The 13,588-nt window shown below is 27.0% G+C and overlaps 2 non-coding genes across 2 annotated transcripts; both read left to right on the forward strand.

Annotated features, from left to right (window-relative positions):
* Window positions 1-7,687: 7,687 nt before the first annotated feature.
* TRNAP-UGG lies at window positions 7,688-7,759 on the forward strand. The gene has a single exon. It is a non-coding gene; the product is annotated as a tRNA-Pro (tRNA).
* A 72-nt stretch (window positions 7,760-7,831) lies between these two features.
* Window positions 7,832-7,903, forward strand: TRNAP-AGG. Its single transcript has one exon. It is a non-coding gene; the product is annotated as a tRNA-Pro (tRNA).
* Window positions 7,904-13,588: the final 5,685 nt, after the last annotated feature.

The following is a 13,588-nucleotide window of genomic DNA, read 5'->3' on the forward strand; positions in this document are numbered from 1 at the left end:
TTTAACTATTCATTTATTTTTAATCGAATCTCAAGGGTCTTCATAACTAGTTATATTAAAAACCTTGCACCAATATGGCAATATAATTTACAAATGAAACATAGTGTATAAACCAAATAATTATCTACCAATATATAAAAGTCCTAAATTTCAAATTTAATTATTTTAGCTTTTTTAAATGACGATATTAACATTTTCACTTTATATGATTATATAAAAAACCCTCTTTAAATCATTATCCGTAAATAAATATAATAATACATTGTAGAGACGTATAGACACTTTCCATCCTTTTATTATCATGTATGATGTATATCATAAATAATAAATATAAATAATAATTAATAAATAAATATAATTCATAGCCTCAAAAATATCGACAAACATCTTCCACTTCAAATTCTTATCTCAATATATTTTATTTTTGGTAACGTATGTATTTGCTAACTATAAAAGAGCAAATTTGCCATTGCATATATCACAAAAGGGCAAATTTGTCATCAATTTTTTTAAAGGTTTAAATTTGTCATTAAATAACTTTAAAAGAGTATATTCGACACTCATTTTTTCTAAAAATTGTAATTTTACATATTCTCAATAATAATTAATAATTGTTTGTTTGGGCGTTAAATAATGCTAGAAAATATAAAATAAAAGATGCAAACAGTTAATAATTATTTAGTTGCTTACATTTTAAAATATGCACACGTAAAAATCTTGTTATGCATTGATGTATTTTCAGAAGTTCATATTGAATAGTTCCAAAAATAAACGATCTAGGTCATCTTTTTTATTTTACTTTTAGTATGACAAAATAATACAACCCGAAATATAAAAATGACCTAGACCATATAACCTTAAAATTACCCTGTCTCTATTTTTCGAAATACTTCAATGCATAACACAAAACTATAACTTCGGCCTCCGTTTAACGTACAAATTAATGAACGATTATTAATATTTATTGACAACACGTGGAATGTAAAATATATAAAATTTTAAAAGGTGAGTGACATTTTTTTTTCCTTTTAAAGTTATTTAGTGGCAAAATTGCTCCTTTTAAGGTTATCTAGTGACAAATTTGAGCCTTTAAAAAGATTGATGGCAAATTTGCCCTTTTGTCATATATGCAAGGGCAAATTTGCTTCTTTAACCAAGAATCTACAAATATATTAAAACAGGATTGAAGTATTATTTAATCGACACATGACGTATTATTTACGTATTTTATATTAAATTAACTTTTTTTAATTCTGTATAGATTCAATTTTTTAATTAGACTTAAAATTAAACTATAACTCTTGGTTTATGGAAACAAAACACATTATAACCTTATTTTATTGATCGTTTTCTCAATAATAAATTAGTCTTTTTTTCTTTCTCAATTCTTCATATCCTATTACTTATATTATGTATAATAAGTTATTAACATGAAAACTTCAAAAATTTGAGTTTACGATCCAAAATCACAAGGTTATTCACCGTCAACTACTATGCTTATAAGTTTCGATTATGATGTGATTGTAAAAATTTAATGTAAATCCAAAACTTTATCTAAACATATATGAATTTTTCATTACTATTTATTATAAATTAGATTCGATCATCAGTTTACTTTAACCACAATTTATTTCATACTCACAAATCATGTATGAGGTATATTCGAATTTGTTTATGATACATTTATACAGCTACTGTACATCTTACGGGTATTAGGACTAGTTAAATATAAAATTCGATGTTGCTAAGTTAAAAACACATAATCCAAAATTAATTTAATTTGATATCTTAGGATTGTTTATCTGTGCACGTCGTGACTCATGAGGTATGTAGCTTTTGTTTTAACATTTTAAATACTTTATACCAGTGGGTTACAAAGTTATTTATAACTATGTTTATTTAATTATCATATATATTTTAGACTTTTAAGAAGTTTGATAAAAGGTGATATTTATTATTACTATTATTTGATTATTTCCTGTCTAATACGCAAGTTAAATATATTAAGTAACGTTATAATAAATAAAACATATTGAAATTTGATGATGCTATTATTTTTAAAAATGTTTTGTATCAAAAATTAATAGTAGGATATGTGTGTTAATTATATCTTTTGTGATGGTATAAAGTTAAATATAGATATTACCTGTTAAATTTTTATACTAGAGATACTTAATAACATACTAAAGTTTTATAATATCGTAATTTAACAAACATAAATAAAAGATGTTGAAAATTGTGATCTTGTCATTTTTACAATATTTTATTTTTGTGATTATTTAAGACAACATATACATATCGGTAAATACCTTTTATGTAAATATTATACGAGATATAAACTAAATACTGAAAACCAAAATTTATTACGTTATATGATTAAAATCCCGATATAAACTCATAATTTAATAAAATGTACGTTATAAAAGAAAAGGAAATAAAATTGTGTAAAACAATTTTAAAAAAAATATGGATTTTAAAAAGTATAATATGAAATTTAAGAATTATTTTTCATAATTATATCATTAAATTTATTATTTTCTATAATTACAAAATATAGGAATTTATTTTCATAATTCATAATCATATTTAAATTTATTAAATAAAAATTAAATTTTAAAAAGTAAAAAAAAAAAAATGAAATCATCATTTTGATCTAATGGCTCTCGAACTTAGATTTCTCATTATTATTATTATTATATTATTATTATTATTATTATTATTATTATTATTATTATTATTATTATTATTATTATTATTATTATTATTACGATAGTGTTTAGAGCTGTACGGACATATGTAACACATGTAATAATAATTTTTAAATATTTGAATAATAGATAAGTATCTATGAAAATTATAACTTATTTTAAGTTTAATAACTTGATATATGATTTTGTACAAATATAAGAATATATTTTTTGAAAATTTTACTTTGCCTTCAATTCAACAAGCATACACTGACTAGGATATTTCGAACGAGTTAGATAAAGACCTAACATACATATTTTAATAATTATCTTCAATAGAAAACATTACTTGAATGATAATATCATCATGTTTCAACATTTTTAATCTATAACAATTAGTTACGTAATTATGAAAACTTAATATGTTTATCTCGTGTATTACGCGGGAAAATAATCTAGTTCACTAATATTCAGAATTTTGGTTATACTTGTAGACAAAAGAATGAAGATATATACTGATTGCAAGCGCTAAACACTAACCCCTAACGGGGGCGTTTGGTTGCGAGAAATATCATTTTTTTTATATCTTTGTTTTTCAAAAAATATGAAAAACAGAAAACGCTTTAATTATAGTTTTCTAATAATATATATATAAAAAAAACACAGAACAATGTTTTTCACTTTTCAATAGAAAACTTGAAAATATCTTTTTGTTGATTTTCATTTTCTATTTTGTCTCTCCCCTTTCTCTTATATCTCTAATACGTTTTCTAGCTTTCTAACCAACACACGTTTTTAAAATCTTTATTTGTTTTTCAAAAAAAAAAACCTCTTTTATTTTTTATTAAAATTACAAATAAAAAACTAGAATACATTTTCTACAATTAAACGGGACCGTAGACTCGATAGCATATCAATTAGCACCAATCTCGGAAAAGTAAAGGCATATACGCAGTGGCGCTCCAAGAATTCAAGCGCCCAGTCTGAGCCGGGAAAAAAATGCCCCCAATTCTTAGAAATCTAATTATATAAGGATTTTTTTTATATTGAGACGATATAACAATAACTAAATGATAGTATTAAAATTACATATAACCAATGATAGTATTAGAAATACATTTATATGTTTAATTATTAACTAGGTTAAGGACCCGTTTTAACACATGAGTTCCCTTAAATATGCTGATGTGGATAGTCTAATTAAGCTTTATTTAACTAATTATAAAAAAACGTACTTTCTATTTAGTATTAAAGACATAACTTTGTATGTACATATATATTTAGTCCCTTTATTATATTATTTACAATGTATTTATATCCATGTAATATATTATACTTTTACATATATAATATCCATAGGAAATTTTAACATGCTGATGTGGATAGTCCCTAAAATATTATATTATTTACAATATATTGATATCTATGTAATATATTATACTTTTACATATATAACTAGGTTTTTGACCCGCGCGATGCGCGAGCTGTATAAAAAACTATATAATATACTTTATATATGAAGAAACGATAGCGAACATATTTCATTAGAATTACGTGATGTGAACTATATAAATAGTTTAGTAACATATAAACATATGGTTGAACAGAAATAGATTCAACCAAAAACTTGACAAAATATGAACTTAAAGAGATAAAAGGACTTAAGCTATTAAGCTATACTTTAAATTATCATTAAGAATTTAGTAATATGTTTTTCTTCTAGTAATTTGCCTTTTATTGCTACTAAATGATCTACATCTAGAACATGTATCATGTAGTCGTTTTGGGTTTTGCTAAACGTAACCCTAAGGGTTTTTGTTAAAGTGTATTAATTAGTTGTACGTTTACCATAAAACCCATCTTATTTGTACTTACCGGCTATTGGCAAAGAAGAAGGTATACACCAAGGTAGTTTTTATACTTAAAAGAGGATATTGTTTATTAAAACAAAAAGTTTAAATTTGGAACATATATTCAAGGTGTAGTTAATATAATGTTAAGATTTATGAGTTTCGATGTTATCTTTTAACTAATTAAATCTATTTTTTACACTTAATTTATTTTATTTATTTGTTTTATTTTTGTATATTCATATAGTTTTGAAAACTTCCATATAATCATCATAAAAAAAAAAGAAAAAGAACTTTATGTAATGTTGAATAAAAAAAAATAATGAAATATCATTAGGTATAGACGTGATTTTTTAGTTAAATGGAAGATATCATTTTATCTAATGAGAAGATCTTAGATTTCTACAATATATTTATTTATTAATTAATTAATCTATCAATATATATATATATAACAAGGTGCTAAATTCATTCATAAACAAACAAGAACCCTTTGATGAATTTTATCTTTGATTTAGAACCATTATATCAAATTTAATTATTTTATCTTTATTAAATGACAATATTAATACTTATACTTTTTATAACTATACAAAAAAATCCCTCTTTATATTTAATTTACATTTTTTGATTTTTTATCACAAATTTACAATTTTTACCCAATAATTTTAATATAATATATTCAATAGATTAATAGCTAATATATATCCTAATAATAAAATAATACTATCTATCTTAGATCTTATCCAATAGAATAATAGTTAAAATCATATGAAAAAATATAAAGCATATTTTAATTTGAAATATTTAATATATGTTTCATATAAAATGAGAGCAAGTACCCGCGCGTTGCGGCGGTGAGATGGTGGGGTTAATAGGTCATAGAGTGTGATAGTCAAATACCTTAGCCGTATGGGCTCCGCCCTCGGATTTAAAAATTCATCGAAAGTATATCGAATGACATCTCTAATGAAAGAGCATGAAATTTTATGAACACCCATATAATTTTTATAATTTATCGATGTACGGTTTTTGAGATAAAAGATTTTGAATAAATTGGAAGAATAAATTATTTATGGGGGAGAGAGGAAAAAAAATGATTGGTTGAGATTTGAGGAGAAAGAAAATGTGTTAGGTAAATATAAAATTGATATATGAGCATTTTGGGAAAAATAAATGTTGAAACTTAAAATGTAAACTGAAGAGATTTACTTTATAATATACTATAGATATAGATATATAGATCAATTCTCTATTAATAAAAATAGTAAGTTATATTTTAAACAATAATAAAATAAATTTGAATATTAATAATGTCATAACAATCTGTATCTACAATATATATATATATATATAATGTCGGGTTTAGAAATTATCAATAACGGTGTTGAGAAAGCCGAGTTTAGCTTAGCTGAGTGACAACTTTGGGAACGTCAACCTTTAACATTGATCTGCTTTTTGATAATACAATTGTATGTAAAAATGTGGTGACGAAAAAGTTACGCTCTATTAAACAACATAAAATAAATGATTGAAATTAATGATATATAATTTAGCTTCTAAATATGTATGACTATTGTGATTACTATTATAAAAAAATTGAAAAAAATATAACATTTTTACATACAATTATATTAACAATGTACTGTACATTTACCCAAATAAAAAAAAAAAAACCTTTTTCCAACCCTTTTCTTTTTCTATTCTATTAAAAATTAAAACAACTTAAAATTTTTAGTATATTAATAGAGGGATTTATCTCAAAAATAATGTTTTCCAACCAAGTGATGTACTTTTAAAGAAGAGGCATATGACAATAAAGTCAATGTTTGTATATATTTTTTATTTATTAATACTTTATAGGAACAAAATTACAAAAATACCCTTAAAAAAGTTTACATTGTATAAAAATTGGAGTGGGGACTCCATCCATGGTTATATTTCATAAATTTTGCAAAGTTATTATAGAATAAAATCTAAACTCAATAATAATGTATTGTCTATGATGAATTCTAACTCGGCAATTCAAAGTATGTAAGATATATTATTTTTCTCTATTTCGATTGATAAAGATCACAACTTCATTTTTTTTTGTAGAAGGGGTAAGGGAGGAGGGGGGGTCGAACTCGGAAAATGAAATGTAATAGATCTATTGGAAGACAATTGTCAGGTAAAAATGTGGGTGGTTTAGGTATTGGTGGTTAAGATACTCTTAATTTAACATTGATATGTACAAATGAATATGACATGTGGTTCAAAATTTGAATTACGTTAGGTTTAAAATTATCAATGTGATTCGTGAGTCTAAGTCTGTGTTCCTGTGTAAAACAAATAGTAATAATATATAGGCAAATATATGTTCCTCATTCTTTAAGACACACTCAATGACTCAATTGCTAGCCTCCTTAAGATGTTATTAAGGAACAGTTGGGAGTGAAAATAAGACAAGATTTTGGAATGATCATTGGCTTGATGGTGGCAATCTCGCAACTCGGTTTAGAAGGTTGTATGCCTTGACACCATCTAAAGAATGCGTCATGATTGATATTTTTTATGATATGACATGAAAATCCGAATGACATCGAGATATTTGTGATGACATAGATAAGTAATAACTTTTGGTATTGAATAATTTATTTAATCAGTAAGACTTAATGAGCAACACAATAAGTGTTGTGAAATTATCAAGGTCAAAAAAACAAATGTTAATAAAGTGAAATTGAATATTTTAATTTGTTAACTATTAATTAAGAAAATAGTATTTTAGATATATATAAGTATAAAAATATATTTACCGCGTATACGGGACACTAATCTATTAATATATACAAGTTCATTTTTTTTCTAAATATATAGTTTATTTTTGAAAAAAATATGGAGTTGACACATAGGATAAAATCCTATGTGATATTTTTTCAATATAGTTTTAGATTGTAAGAGGGCTTTAAAAAGCTCAGTTAACTACTTTTTTATAAGAGTTATAGATAGATAGATAGATATCCATAGGAGGTCTTGTTTATCCATCCTAAAATATTATTTACAATATATTTATATCTATGCCCTCAAAATTATGCTCTTGTTTATCCACGCCCTCCCATGCATATACGTAATTAACCTCAGTTGATACAACGTTTCTTTATAATGACCGTTGGGCATTTGGTCTAGTGGTATGATTCTCGCTTTGGGTGCGAGAGGTCCCGAGTTCGATTCTCGGAATGCCCCTTTTTAGTTTTCCACAATTACTATGTGTCTATGTCGAGTAAATATGTTATAATAAACTAGTATAACACAAACGGGCATTTGGTCTAGTGGTATGATTCTCGCTTAGGGTGCGAGAGGTCCCGAGTTCAATTCTCGGAATGCCCCTCAATGTTTTTTTTTTTCTCTTTTGGCTTGCCACAAAGCCTTCATATCCTTGAATAAAAATCACCACATAAAAATCCAACATTCTTTGAAACATGTCAACGAAATACTTAAGTTTGGTAAGAGCAGAGAGCATGTAATGCTGCATGACAATTCAGTTACATGATGGTTCCCGAACCTTAAATACAAAAGCAGTTCCAAAAGAAGTATTCATATAAACAATAGTTATCGAAGAAGCTTGAATACAAAATGTCATTTTCAAACCCAGACAACTAACTAATACAGTACTAGTTTCATAATTGAAAAAACAATTAGTCGTACACACAAGTGTCATACGCTTCATCTATAGACTAAATAAGTAATCTGCAGCATACATTCCACAGTTTAAATTACTGCAATTACAACACTCAAAAGATCAGTTGTTTACGGGTCCAATTTATAGCAACTTTATCGGCTTTTCATGATTCGTGAGTTATGAGATCAGGCAGGTCCAAGCACTCCAAAGCCTCTTCAGTAGGCTTCTCACTGAACAGGTTAACTAACTGATTATGGGACAGGTCCAAAAGGCTTTGGATCCCTAGTTCGTAAGCAGCCTTGAAATGAAAAAAAGAATATAATTATGAAGCAAATTAAACAACCAACATCTTCATAAACGATGTGATACGTGTGGAGAAGGTTGGAGAAATTGTGAGCTCAACGGGGTGGCAAGCCAAGAGCTTTAAGGGAATCATCAGACTGGGATTTGTGTATATGTGAAAAACAATAATTTTAGAAATTATATGTAGTAGTTGACCGACTAGTGTGATATGAAGTGATTTCTATGAGACTACATATAAGATCAGGGATGTAGTAATGTCTTGTAGTAGTTGGATGAATTCTTTGAGTAAGGCTTTAATATGCTCGATGTAGTAAGTAAGTTGAATAGTTTCAATTTGCAACAATTTCACTCAACATATATATTTGCCAAATTTGATAGACTTTTTTAGTGATTTAGGAAAATAATCTACATTAGATTGACTGGTGTGAGTTGGCAGATACCATGTACCCAGAGAAGTTCGTTTTGGTACAGTGACATTGTGGCACTCTCATCGGTTAGATTACAATTATGAATTATTAGATTTAAGAAAAAGTGAGAACATGGTAATTTAGAACGAATCGTAGCAATGTCCTCAAAGTTTTGTTAAGGGCTTAAGATGGGGAATTAGAAGGCGGCCCAAAAAGTCACTGACCCAGACTGTCCGTGCTGATAACGGCCCATCATAATGTCACAATTTAACTTTTTAGCCATTTTTCGTATAGCAAATTCCTAGGGTTTGCCCAAAGAGACATTTCAGTTTTTACCCATTCAATTTTTGATTTGGGAGAAAAAGGTGCTACGGATTCGAGCCAACTTATTTTAACCCATTGGAATCATGACGATCAAAGATGAGAACATTGATATGAATCAAACCTTTAAATAGCCAAGAAACACACTATGAACACAAACACAACCGAATGGAGTCGGCTGTTAAATAGATAGGATGAAAGGATGCTGAGAGAGGTGTATAGGCGGGGGAAGTTACCATTTGCTCGATGTCAAAGATCAAGAGAACTGATGAGGGTGTTGAGAAAAATGTTTGAGCCACAACTGTTTGTCAGTGTAAATATCATTTCCCATTAAGAGACATTTTTTTCAAACATTAAGTGTTGAGTATATTAAGTGGCTGAATGCATTAAGAATGCCTGTATATATTAAGTAGATGAGTTTTGTTAATGAAAGATTGACAGATATTAACTATTTTGGTCATAAAAAGTTGTACATTGTTATGCGAAAATTCAGGGGGTGGTTTTTGATATATAAAGTACAACTTTATCTATATACATCTTAAAAGAGTAGTTAAACAAATGATTCTAAAGCCTCTTCAAAACCAAAGATATGCTTAAACATTGTCATGTAGGATTTATCTTATGTGTAATTCTTATAATTTTTCATAATATTTTACCATGTAGGATTTATCCTATGTATAATTCTTATAATTTTTTATAATATTTTATCTCATATATTTATATAAATTAATTATTAAAAGAAAATAAAAATAAAAATAGAAATAAACATAAACATAAAATTAAAAATAAAATAGAAAAGAAACAATGGTGAACAAATCGTCAACTTTTTAGGAACTAAATTTATTCGGAATTTAAGTGTGCAATCTTTAAGAACATATTAACTTATTTTAGTTTTAATATTCAGAGTAATCTATAACCAATTACACAAGTTCTATAACATTATCAATATAAAAATTAGTATACATATATTTATATAAATTAATTATTAAAAGAAAATAAAAATAGAAATAAAGATAAAATTAAAAATAAAATAGAAAAGAAAAAAAACAATGGTGAACAAATCGTCAATTTTTTAGAAACTAAATTTATTCGGAATTTAAGTGTGCAATCTTTAAGACCATATTATCTTATTTTAATTTTAATATTCAGAGTAATCTATAACCAATTTAAAATATAACATTACTTTCAATTATATGTATGTAAATTGTATCAACATGAAAACAATACCATCCAATATATTTTGGATCACCTTAAACATTATTAGATATTAGACCCGTATCAAATACACAAGTTCTATAACATTATCAATATAAAAATTAGTATATGTAACAAAAAATACTTATACCTTAAAATATAAAAATATATTTAAAAATTATTTGAAATATTCAAATGTAAATACTAATTGTTAAATCATATCAAGATTGTATGGTGTAGCAAGTTTTTTTTTTATGCAAACTATTTGAGATACGCAATATCTTAACCTTGATTACATAGTTTACTGAGTTCTCATTGATGTCTTGCAAAAAAGCAAGTTCGTTTATGTTAATAATGCCTATTCAGAACAATAAAAGTAGCAGTTGGTTCATGAGTTTTCAGTGATTTCGTATGTTGTAATTTTATTTGTAGGGTTTGCTTTATAAAATAAAAAAAAATAAATCTACTTTAAAGCTATCGCACATCGTGCGGGTAAAATAACTAGTATATATATAATAATAATAATGTGTTAATGACAATCTTTAGGTTGTTATTATTAAAAAAATTTTAAATCTATTAAGTAAAAAGGAAACAGGTCTAGATGTACAATCATATTTAGCGGTCAAATAGGACCAGACCTAGAATTTAAGTTTATGGGCCGGACTGGACTCAATTTCATGCTAGCCCAAATTGAAAATATTGATTAACCCAAAATTTCATTCATCCATCAAGATAACAGTCCACTGAAATGAAAGATGCTTCAAAGATGGATCGAACCGTTGAGCCAGTAACCAAACAAAATTCTGTTTTTTAAGCCTCTTTTAATAAGCTGCTTTCAGTTAATACAAAAAAATGCTAGCATATAGCGTCAAGATAACATTATTTATCAAATTAGTTGGTTCCATAACTTATTTTATGTTTCTATATGTATTCAACTATAATCAAAGATATAAAGTATGTATCATATTTTTAATAATGTTGTTATCATGTGTATAAAACTACTAGAATTTGACCATTTCATGTCTTGTAAATTGGTGGCATGACCAGGTTTTGATTACACGGCAAACTTATATGGTTGTCATGAAAGTAAAAAAATTACCGGTTATGTGATGAAGAACATATTGGATGCATACTTAGATTTAGGACAGTTGGATACATGCAAATATATAATACCAAGTTTCAAAATAAGATACACATAGTAGATTTTTGACTAGTCGAATACATAGGAATATTTTAAAAATAGATAGATATGGTTAGTAAAACGGGCCAAAACGAAAGTATATTGCTATTCTGTGACCCTTGTGGCCTTTGGAATCAATATCCTAGTGGAGGAATTGTTGTTTGATATTGAAATCAACTTTTATTTGATGAGATAGTTATTGTTTGTGATAATTGAATTGGCAAAGGTTTTATTTTTATATGCCATGGTGGTGAATTTTGTTCTTCCTCCAATCTGACTTGGATTATTTCATATTATATGTTTGGCTTCAAGTTTGGAAAGAAAGAAGCTATCTACTGTACTTTTTAAACAATAAATCTATAACACCCTGCCTTACCACAACACAATATTGTCCGCTTTGCCTGTAGGCTCACGGCTTTGTTTCTGGTTGCTCGGGCAAACTTCTCAGAATGGTCACCCATAAGACATTGCTGCCGCCTGATCACGCTTAACTGTGGAGTTCTCCTCTCTATCCACAGCCAATACTGTAACACCCAACCCTTTTTAACATTTATTTCTAATAAAACTTTATCAATTTTGACCATAACATTTATTACTTTTTTTTAAAAATTTATTTATATACAAAAGATAACTACACCGACATTAGTCCAAACGTTACAAAAGATTAACATAATTACATATTCTTAAACACAACTTTTAAACTTTATTTTACAAACGTTCAAACAGGTACCCAGAGCTTGATTCAAAAGACATCACTACGGTCCCACATAACCAAAAGATATCATGCATTCAACATTTCGCATATCAGTCTACTCGAGCCTTTCCCCTGCTCGTTTCCCCACCTACAAAATGTCAACAACTAAAAAGTAAGCTTAATGCTTAGTGAGTTCTAATCTACAAGCATAACTATTTATGTGCTCCCAGCACTTCATGTGTCCCCGACACTTTATGTGCCCCTGGTACTTTATGTACCCTTGGTACTTTATGTGCTCCCAGCACTTTAAGTGGCCCCGCCACTTAATGTACTAGTACTTCAATTTCACGTGCCCCGACACTTATCATTTTTATGTGCCCCGACACTTATTATCTTTTATGTGTCTCGACGCTTTTAATTATACTTGTAAAATAGAACTCACCTTGCACGTAGTTATCCTGCCTAGCCAAAGTCACTTCTCGATTATTATTATTACCTATTCCAAGATCAAATATTTTTGTTACTACCACTTTAATTTACGGACTCATTTGTCCCAAATAATTAAAACTTTACAAATTGATGAACAACAATTATAGTAATTTTATTTGTTCCATAATCGTCATAGTCACTGATTACTATACTAATAGATTCCATCCTTAACCATGATAATTCTATGAACTCATCACTAGACCATCATCTTTATTATTTACAAGTAATCAATCCTTAATTTTTAATATCTTTTCCAACTACAAGTTATACATATATTTATTAATAATAATAAATAGCATATACCAATATACAATAATTACTTGCAACTATAATAAAATCAACTTGATGAATTCTATATAACTTTTGCGTATCCTGCTTTAGTCCGAACCGAAGTCACGCCCATAGCAAACTTATATTGTTCACACCCCTACTAAAATTTTAAGATACCTTTTATAGCCATAAGCTAAATTCATTACTATTAGTAACTAATTATACAAGTAATAAAACTATAAGAGCTTTAACATTTAAAAGCTATGGAGATTTATAGCATGTATATCATATATTACTATCAAGACACCAACAACTACTAAATAGTTAATAACTCAAAATCATGACACCAACAACTACTAAATAGTTAATAACTCAAAATCATGGTATATTGATTATCTTACCTTAATTCCAAACTAAAATGAACTCAATGAAGCCTCCCTTCTTTTTGTTCCTTCGAAATCACATCTCACAAATACATACCCATCACCAAGATTTTCTTAGCCATTAATTGACAAACTTTGTTATTGTTATTAGT

The sequence above is a fragment of the Erigeron canadensis genome, chromosome 3 (assembly GCF_010389155.1).
Source record: "Erigeron canadensis isolate Cc75 chromosome 3, C_canadensis_v1, whole genome shotgun sequence".
In the NCBI taxonomy this organism is placed as follows: domain Eukaryota; kingdom Viridiplantae; phylum Streptophyta; class Magnoliopsida; order Asterales; family Asteraceae; genus Erigeron; species Erigeron canadensis.